We start from the raw sequence: 11,152 nt of genomic DNA on the forward strand, positions 1-11,152 counted from the left end.
CTACCGTTTGAATCATCTGCGACTGTGTGAAATAAAAATAAGCCCATCAGTTGAATCAGGTAGTCACATCACAGGTAGGGCCGAAGTTGAAATCATCGATTCTTTTAGTATAACTCATTCAGATGAATCAGAGGATGCACCCCCTCCCCAATGCATAAAAACACTTTTAAGCTTAACGATGAATCGATTTGATTGTTATTACAACATTGGTTTAACGATGATATCATGATTTGTTGTTATTACAACAACAACATTATTATGATACATGATTTGTAATTGTTAACAACAACAACATTCGGATTTAACGATGATATCATGGTTTGTAATTATTACTAATTACCATGTTATCATATTAGTCTGTCATACAGACCTTGAAACAAATATATCCAAGAGAGCCCATGCGAGTCTAGAATATGTGGCAAGTCTAGATTTTCACAGTTTCAGAAAATGAAGAAAGTCTCTGGGCTCCTTTTCATTATATTTTATAATAATAATTTGGAACTGTTTTTTCTCTGTAAAATATGTTCATTTCAGAGACTAAGTGTTAGTCTATAATCATATGCTCATACAAATTAGTGCATTGTACACTTGCGTCTCGAAAGCCTTTTGATGCTAAATCCCCGTGAAGGTCCGGGTTAGAATGAACCTTCAGTAACCCATGCTTGTAAGAGGTAACGGGATCGGGTGGTCAGGCTTGCTGACTTGGTTGACACATGTCATCGGTTCCCAATTGCGCAAATCGATGCTCATGTTGTTGATCACTGGATTGTCTTGTCCAGACTCGATTATTTACAGACCGCCGCCATATAGCTGGAATATTGCTGAGTGCGGCGTAAAACTCAACTCACTCACTTACTTTGATGCTAAACTTTATTATTGTCCATGTTATTATTATTATCATGTTTATTATGTACACCGTAAATGTAAAAGTGTGACACATCAATGTAAACTGATTCATGTATTTATGTATCACATGGAAGGTACTAAGGAGGTCTATGTATGGCAGTGTGTCGCCAAGCACTTGGGGCAAATTCTCACGCCAAGGGTCAAAGTGTATTGCTTCGACACAACCCCTTTCATAAGGTGGATATTCAAGGGGGCATCTTAACAGTTTTTCGTGTATTTTTATATAGATATTTGCTTTGTTATTTATTTCATAACCACTTTTATACTATCACATGCATGTATGTTTTTGTAAATGAGATTTGCAGGATGACTAAAATAGATATGGCTATTTGGGATTTAAGTTAAGTTATCGTATACTGTAACTGACATGAAATCTTTGACACCTCCCCTCTCCAAATCACGTCATGTGATGTCAAGCGATCTAATCTTGGCCGTGAGATTGCCTTATATGGAACAATTACTACGCGCGGCATTTCAAAAGCATGGAATGCGAGTGACATCCAGTCGCTGTCAATTACGTGTCTACCCGCGTGACTTTAGGATACGCGTTGCCGGTGGGCGTGTCAAAAATCTTTCGTGAATTTGCAAAATATTATTTCTAACATTATATTCTATGATTTTAAAGAAATACCTGAGCTAGGATCCCAATTTCAGCTGAAACTGAGAATGTGTGAAAATATGCAGCTTTGCTATGTAGGGTACAGCCAGGAACATTTTATTTGATATAATATAGGTTGAGATCACCCCTAGATGTACAAGCATTACTGTTGGTATTCGCTAGCACCCCACGTTACATTGTAATGAATGCGACTGATATTGCCTTTAGTCTGTGATGTCACAGCGCCACGTGACCTTGGCGGAGATTTCCGTTGTGCGTCACACATTCATATCATTACTCATAAACATGTTCATAATAAGTCATAATTATGTAACTGAAACAAAATGGACCATTCTTTCCTATAATGTTTTGTAATCTCAACTAACCTTCTTTATTTTGTATTTTCTTTGATGACTTTGCTAACATACGTTTAGTTTCTTTGGGACGGACAAAATTTAGTTTTTCTCGTCGTTCACACAACCAAATTCCCCTCCCAATATGATTCTGTGTCCACCAAACAGGTGTTTCATTGACAGGACGAAATACACCATGCTCTTAGCTTATTAGTTGACTTTACATGTACAAAAAGGTTTAAAATATATTTTATATATCTTTTTAATTTTTTGAACATTTGAGTGAAAATAAATTAATTAATTGTGCACGAATAATAGCATCCATGCTTGAATGTACGGTGCTGGTTGTACTGGTGAAAAGATAAATGAAAACAAAACACGTTATGTTCATTTGAGAAAAGGAAAAACAATGATGGATGATAAGTGTGTTAAACCATGGGACTTGAATGCTTTCCATTGTTGAAATGTCTAGAAAAATATGTTTGCGGAAATAATACATTCAAAGTACATTGTATTCATCAGAATTAGTATTTCCACAGCTTCACGTGGTCAACCGGGTGCAGGACACATGGTGGCTTTTTTAAACAAGCTTAATGAATTGGATACTGCCATTTTTAGCTCTAAACAAATTTGCTTAGGTCAAACATGCTCAATTATTATAAAGAAACTCTCTAAACCAGACTTTTCAACATATTAATCTAAACATATCTATCCACTCACTGTCGTTAATCAGGCCATAAGAAACATGTTTAATTGATTTGTGCATGCTACTCATATCGCCACTAAACTGGACCGTATGATTTGTGCATGCTACTCATATCGCCACTAAACTGGACCGTATGATTTTGTATGATTTGTGCATGCTACTCATATCGCCACTAAACTGGACCGTATGATTTGTGCATGCTACTCATATCGCCACTAAACTGGACCGTATGATTTGTGCATGCTACTCATATCGCCACTAAACTGGACCGTATGATTTGTGCATGCTACTCATATCGCCACTAAACTGGACGTATGATTTGTGCAACTCGCCACTAAACTGGACTGTATGATTTGTGCATGCTACTCATATCGCCACTAAACTGGACTGTATGATTTGCATGCTACTCATATCGCCACTAAACTGGATTTGTATGATCGCCACTAAACTGCTGTATGATTTGTACTACTCATATCGCCACTAAACTGGACTGTATGATTTGTACATGCTACTCATATCGCCACTAAACTGACTGTATGATTTTGCATGCATGCTACTCATATCGCCACTAAACTGGACTGTATGATTTTGTACATGCTACTCATATCGCCACTAAACATATCGCATGCTACTCTCGCCACTAAACTGGACTGTATGATTTGTACATGCTACTCATATCGCCACTAAACTGGACTGTATATGATTTGTACATACTCATATCGCTAAACTGGACTAAACTGGACCGTATGATTTGTACATGCTACTCATATCGCCACTAAACTGGACTGTATGATTTGTGCATGCTACTCATATCGCCACTAAACTGGACTGTATGATTTGTGCATGCTACTCATATCGCCACTAAACTGGACTGTATGATTTGTGCATGCTACTCATATCGCCACTAAACTGGACTGTATGATTTGTGCATGCTACTCATATCGCCACTAAACTGGACATGCTACTCATATCGCCACTAAACTGGTATGATTTGTGTGCATATGCCCACTAAACTGGACTGTATGATTTGTCATGCTACTCATATCGCCACTAAACTGGACTGTATGATTTGTATGATTTGTGCATTCGCCACTAAACTGGACTGTGCTACTCATATCGCCACTAAACTGGACTGTATGATTTGTGCATGCTACTCATATCGCCACTAAACTGGACCGTATGATTTGTACATGCTACTCATATCGCCACTAAACTGGACCGTATGATTTGTGCATGCTACTCATATCGCCACTAAACTGGACTGTATGATTTGTACATGCTACTCATATCGCCACTAAACTGGACTGTATGATTTGTACATGCTACTCATATCGCCACTAAACTGGACTGTATGATTTGTACATGCTACTCATATCGCCACTAAACTGGACTGTATGATTTGCATGCATGCTACTCATATCGCCACTAAACTGGACTGTATGATTTGTGCATGCTACTCATATCGCCACTAAACTGGACTGTATGATTCGCCACTAAACTGGACTGTATGATTTGTGCATGCTACTCATATCGCCACTAAACTGGGCCGTAGATGTTTTTAACCTTGACCTTTACAGACGGTTAAACGCCGTCAATTGGCATGCATGCGCAGCTGGTTTATGAAGATACAGTTCATTATGAAGTACCAATCATAATTATGCAGAAAATTAATGAATCTTTGGTTGGAACATAGTCATTGCTGGAGTTGACCCACTTTTGTACGATAAATATACCCTTAACGATTTCCTTGACATCGCTAATATTTTAAAATTCAAAATCGCTCTTTGGACCCCGATTCCCGACTACCGCGGGAGCATTAAACCGTTACGGGTGGCCCGTGTGTCAAGAAGCACAGAACAGACTGCTTTGTGTGGGGACGATTCTCTGACGTCACGATGTCGTCAAGCGGTGGAAACTATTGTTGATCACAGGGCGGGATTGTTCACCCGTGAGATGTCGCTATCGGGATACGCCGCTGTGTTTGGGTGTGACTGTTGGTTTCTATGTACACTGCAAATGTCAGCAGGATTTGTGGCCCGAAATAGCCACCGGTCGATGATAGCGTGGAATGATTGTAGAAGAACCACATGCTATATCTGACGTGCAGATAAATGAACTCAAGGGCTCGGGCACCCACTGGACTGTTATATATCGGGGGGATAGTCTCACGGTCCCTGAACCATATTATTTGCCCCACTGCCTAGTCCTCCCTGCAACGCTAAAACCCTAAATGAAGCAAGTCTAGATTCTCTCAGGTTCAGGATCGCTGGTCTCCCTGGGGCTCCTTTTCAAATTAAACGGGTTTATTTGTCACAATAAAATTTATATATATTCAGACACTAAGCGTTAGTCTAAAGGAGGGACGGACCTTGGACAGTTTGTTTGTATTTAAAGTCCCTTTACCAATATCCTAGCTCTATGACAGCAGAGCTGGGTAAGGAAGCTTGTCAGATTAGTAAGGGCCAGTAAGAAAAAAATATTTGTCAAGCACATTATGTTTTGGGTTCAGTTGTAAATGAACTCGCCGAGAAACTTCCTCCTCTTTGAAAAGCGATTTTCATCCTCTCTAGACTTTCCTTGGGAAATGGTACCCTCGGGGTATTAGAATTTTAAGGAAACACGTGGCATCAGAGACATTTGTCTGTGGAAAGTCCTAGGTCGGCCATTGACATGATATTCATGTGTACTCACATATGGATGGATGTATGACGTCATATGCACGTAGACCCATGAAGATCCGTGTAAGAATTTTAACAGCCCATGCTTTTCGTAAGAGGTGACTAACGGGATCGGGTTTTCAGGCTTGCTGACTTGGTTGACGCATGTCATCGTATCACTGGATTGTCTGGTCCAGACTCGAATATTTACAGACCGCCGCCATATAGCTGGAATATTGCTGAGTGCGGCGTTAAACAACCAACCAACCAATTAACGTATCCCAATTGCGGAGATCGATGCTTATGATGTTGATCACTGGATTGTCTGGCCTAGACTCGAATATTTACAGACCGGCGCCATATAGCTGGAATATTGCTGAGTGCGGTGTTAAACAACCAACCAACCAATTAACGTATCCCAATTGCGGAGATCGATGCTTATGATGTTGATCACTGGATTGTCTGGCCCAGACTCGAATATTTACAGACCGCCGCCATATAGCTGGAATATTACTGAGTGCGGCGTTAAACAACCAACCAACCAATTAACGTATCCCAATTGCGGAGATCGATGCTTATGATGTTGATCACTGGATTGTCTGGTCCAGACTCGAATATTTACAGACCGCCGCCATATAGCTGGAATATTACTGAGTGCGGCGTTAAACAACCAACCAACCAATTAACGTAACCCAATTGCGGAGATCGATGCTTATGATGTTGATCACTGGATTGTCTGGTCCAGACTCGATTATTCACAGACTGTCGTCATTTAGTTGGAATATTGCTGAGTGCGGCGTTAAATAACAAACATGTGTATACGATGTATCTGTGTATCGTGTGATGGATAAACCCTTCCGTCAAGACACTTCATAATGCTAGACAGACTCTCGCATCCATTACACTCTCTTCACATCTGAAATGTAATTTGATTCTACCATCCCTGAGTTAATCGAATGATCTTCGATGGAAACACTGCAGAAACACAAAGCGACAGCAGGTTTGAAGAGTCGCATGCTGCCAAATCGATCCCCAGTTATTGATTTGTTAATGTGGAAACGCGGTGATCACTAACGAGTGTAATGTCAGGTTTATAGCGTGGTCAAGCTGACCATTCGCCACCAGTACCTTCACCTTAAATCTAGATCTACTCAACATGCTGTCTATAGAGTATAAACCTGTGTTCTGTGTTTGCCATGACAGTTTATACGTAATAACACATCACTGGTCACTCTGTGGTCAGCGAGCACTGAGGGTATGTCAACAGTGTGTCCAGTACTTGACCCGTCAACAAGTAACCAGTCTCCACATAGCCAGGGGTAGACTAAGGCTTAGTCTCTGAATATATATAATTTTGATAGTAACAAACAAGCCCATTTATATTGAAAAGGAGCCCTAGGGAGACCAGAGCTTAGTCTCTGAATATATATAATTTTGATAGTAACAAACAAGCCCATTTATATTGAAAAGGAGCCCTGGGGAGACCTGAGCTTAGTCTCTGAATATATATGATTTTGATAGTAACAAACAAGCCCATTTATATTGAAAAGGAGCCCTAGGGAGACCAGAGCTTAGTCTCTGAATATATATAATTTTGATAGTAACAAACAAGCCCATTTATATTGAAAAGGAGCCCTAGGGAGACCTGAGCTTAGTCTCTGAATATATATAATTTTGATAGTAACAAACAAGCCCATTTATATTGAAAAGGAGCCGTAGGGAGACCAGACCTTAGTCTCTGAATATATATAATTTTGATAGTAACAAACAAGCCCATTTAAATTGAAAAGGAGCCCTAGGGAGACCAGAGATTCAGAACCTGAGGAAATCTAGACTTGCTTCATTTAGGGCTTTAGCACTGCAGAGTAGGGCTTGGCAGTAGGGAAATTAATGTGGTTCAGGGACTGTGAGACAGACTAAGTCAGGGGCGGTAGGATAGCCTAGTGGTTAAACCGTTCGCTCGTCAAGCCGAAGGCCCGGGTTCAATTCCCCACATGGGTACAATGTGTGAAGCCCATTGTGGGTCCCCCGCCGTGAGATTACTGGAATATTGCTAAAAGTGGCGTAAAACCCAACTCATTCACTCTCCACATAGCCTGTCTCACAGTCCCTGAACCACATTATTTTCCATACTGCCTATTCCTCCTACAATCCTAAATGAAGCAAGTCTAGATTTCCCCAGGTTCTAAATCTCCCTCCTCATTTGGGTTTCCCTTTTAATTTAAATGGGATTATTTGTTAGAATCAAAATTATATATATTCAGAGACTAAACCTAGTCTCGAAACAGCGATACATCGTGTAAGCTTGCGGGCGACCAGGAAGAGAATGTATAAAAACTACTTTCAGCCAATCAGAAGGCGTGTTACAACGGGTCCAACACAGTCGGTATTTCCGTGCAATGTACAAGGATGTTGTGTTGTGCAGATCTGAGACGTGTCAATACAAGTGGGACAACTTACAATAAATCATTTTATGGTCTCTGTGTGACGAGAAATGTTGCAATGCTTCCTACTTTTACAATCCGTATGATTACATGGGCGGATCCAGGAACTTTGAAAGGGGAGGGGGGGGGGGGGTTCAGGAGGTTTGAACACACTAGATAAAGGTACAACCACATTGTTACACTGTCGCGACGATGTCTACTTTAGAACCTCCATTTACAACAACGAGGATGTCGCCTACTATCGCTTAGTATGACTAAAGGACTATCACCGGAAGGGGTCTCTGAGGTCAAATTTGACTGTTTATTGTTAGAAGTTCGCACTCATACAAATTTCAGCTTTTCCAAACTGAAGTCTGATAATTAACGAGTCTGGAAAAATGTGCGAAATAGCCACTACCCCGCTGGCTAGTAAGCTTTCTGTCGGCTAGAGAATCTGCAATGTCTCGAGCCCCACTGGCTAGTGAATATTAAATGGTGATTTGGTTTCTAGTTATGTACATCGCCGTCAACCTCAATCTCCAGCTAGTAACTTTCATTGCCAGCTATAGTCACCCTAGATAGTAACCTACTGAATTTTTTCACACACTGGTCTGGACAAGATAATCCAGTGATTGTATATTTTGCTGAACATATAGTCACATGCTGTCGAGATACGCTAAACTAACCACAAGTTACCGTGACTGGCCACACTATCTATTGGTCGCCTCTAACAAGCATAGTGAGTGAGTTGTGTTTTATGCCGCAATATTCCAGCAGCATCAAGACGGGGTACACCAGAAATTGGCTTCACACATTGTACCCATGCGGGGATCGAACCTGGGTCTTTGGCGTGACGAGCGGACGCTTTAACCACTAGGCTACCCTACCGCCCCTACGACAAGCACAGGTTGCTGGAGACCAACGCTGACCCGGACTAAGCAGCGACAAGCAGTGCCGATAAGGAAAATGATCAGATAGCTGATCCAGATACCTGGAAATAGACAGGGGTCATCATCGAACACCTGGCTGACCTCATTTCACAGGGGTGTCAATGACCTTGTACCGAGCTGACCTTGGGATAAACCACTTTCCCAGGGGTATTTTTAGATCAGGAGCATAGCAACCGAAAAAGAATGCATCATGGTAGTCATGTAGATTTACATGTGTACGAGTGTGATGTTCATCGTACAATATTGTGTGTATTTGTGACTATTTGAGAATAAATCAATTTTGGTTGTCATTGGTTGATGTGGTGTATAAAAGTCCTAACAAAAGGTAGGTGAAGGGAGAGCAGAGTGGCACAGTGGAAGCGCACTGGGCTCATAACCCAGAGGACCGTGGATCGAAACCACGCTCTGCTAACAACATGTTTTTAGAATTAGGGCTAGCAGACATCTATATAAAGGACATAAACGGTGATTAAGCTTCATTTATCACGGGACCCGTGATAGTGACACTTCATCTGAAACCTCTGTGTGAGAGTCAGTATTTGTTCTGAACAAGACAATGAACAGAAGATACTGGAGACCCTATTTGGACGACCCTAAGAAATGGACCAAATATTACTATTTGCAGGCTAAAGGATATCCCAATCCCTTTACTAACGTGGATGATTATGTGATCTATTATGAGAAACAAGGCGTCAAGATGGACCTACCCCATTCTACAGACAACTTTGCTCTCACGTCTCCAACCCAACAAGTCGTTCAACAGGCCAAAGCTCGTATTAAGATGCAGGAGAACGGGGAAAAAACTGAAGCCAAAATAATGACTTCCTCCCAGAGTCGCACAAAGAAACGGAAGACGTGTTTTTAGATAAAAGCAGTCAGTAGACAGGTTCTTTGCCATTTAGACTCGGACCACCATGCAGTCAACAACGTGTCCCGTGTGCTATATGACGTTTTCCAGGACAGACAATATGTTGAGACATAGAAGACAGAAACATCAACAACCCTCTCCCTCCTCCTCCTCCTCCTCCTCCTCCTCCTCCTCCTCCTCCACAACCACTTCAACAACCCTCTCCTCCTCCTCCACAACCACAGCAGCAGCAGCAGCAGCAACCACATTCATCAGAAAGTATTACCCAGTCATTGGAAGAATGTAGACTGATTCACCCCTTCACCATGATTGTCTCAGGGCCCACCTCCTGTGGGAAAACCTACTTAGTGAAACAGATTCTAGAAAGGATGAACATTAAACCTTATCCTGAACGTATTATATGGCTCTACAAACGATGGCAGCCCTTGTATAATGCCATTCAAACCCATGTTTATCCCTATGTGGAATTTCATCAAGGCATTCCTTCTGATCTCGAAAAGGATGCATTTCTGGACCCCCATGTGGTGAACGTGGTTATCCTCGATGACTTAATGTCTACTGCCAGCAAGGACCCACGCATTACAGATCTGTTTACGGAAGGAAGTCATCATCGTAATCTCTCAGTGATCGCCTTGAACCAGAATTTGTATTTCAGTAAGGATCCCACACAACGAAGAAACTGCCATTATCTGCTTCTGTTCAACAACCCTATCGATCAACAACCCATCATGACTTTGGCGAGGCAAATGTATCCAGGTAACACAGACCGTTTCATGGAGCCGTTTCAAAGAGCTATCCAGAAACCATATGGTTACTTGTTGGTTGATCTAAAACCCCAAACACCTCCCCATTTGCGACTTTGCCCCAATGCATTCAGCTTAAAAGGAGACATCCAATCTAGGACCATTCAGTCCGAGTTAGACTTTCGGCGTGAGCAGACGTGTGAAGAAAACCTCCCAACCATGCCATCTTGTGATGACTGTGGACTCATGTTTCAAGACATGCATGATTTGCAAAAAACACAGAAGAAACTGGTGTCCCGTAAAGTCTTCAGTGTGTCCACCGGGAATACCCCAAGTGAAAAGGAAGTGGGAGGAAGGCGACAACTTCTCTCCTGTGAAGGCACCACGTACACTGTCAGATTGTGACTATTGTGGTCAAGTGTTTAGCAACAACCACAACTTACAAAGACATTTACACGATAAACAATGTCCTGAAATGGAAAATGATGATGATGAATCATTAAACGATGTCACACAAAACAACAGGGAAAAAAAGATGGCTGATCTCGAAGAGCAAGGTATAAGACAAATGTATTCACGTACACGTGAGCTGAATAAAGACTTTTTTGGATGAGAAACGACAGCTGTACATGAAAAGAGGTTTAAACGAAGACACGATTCAAGCCAAACTGAACAAATACATGTGGAGCACGTTTAAAGAGACGTATGCCTGGTTTATTACTTATCTGTACCATATGCAGTATGGTCCAAACACACAAGGAATACTGAAACAAGTAGGAGACACAAATAATCTGTATCATGATGTGTTTTCCAATCTGTACCAATATAAGTCTTGGGTCGAAGGCTTGACCGAAGATGATAATGCAGACATAACATCTGATGAAGAGAGTGAAGGCTATGACGATTAGGAACGGTGATAAGACAACAGATGTAAAGTAAACTTCTGGG

The sequence above is a fragment of the Haliotis rubra genome, unplaced genomic scaffold (genome assembly GCF_003918875.1).
Source record: "Haliotis rubra isolate DU_JTF1 unplaced genomic scaffold, ASM391887v1 Scf117, whole genome shotgun sequence".
NCBI lineage: Eukaryota > Metazoa > Mollusca > Gastropoda > Lepetellida > Haliotidae > Haliotis > Haliotis rubra.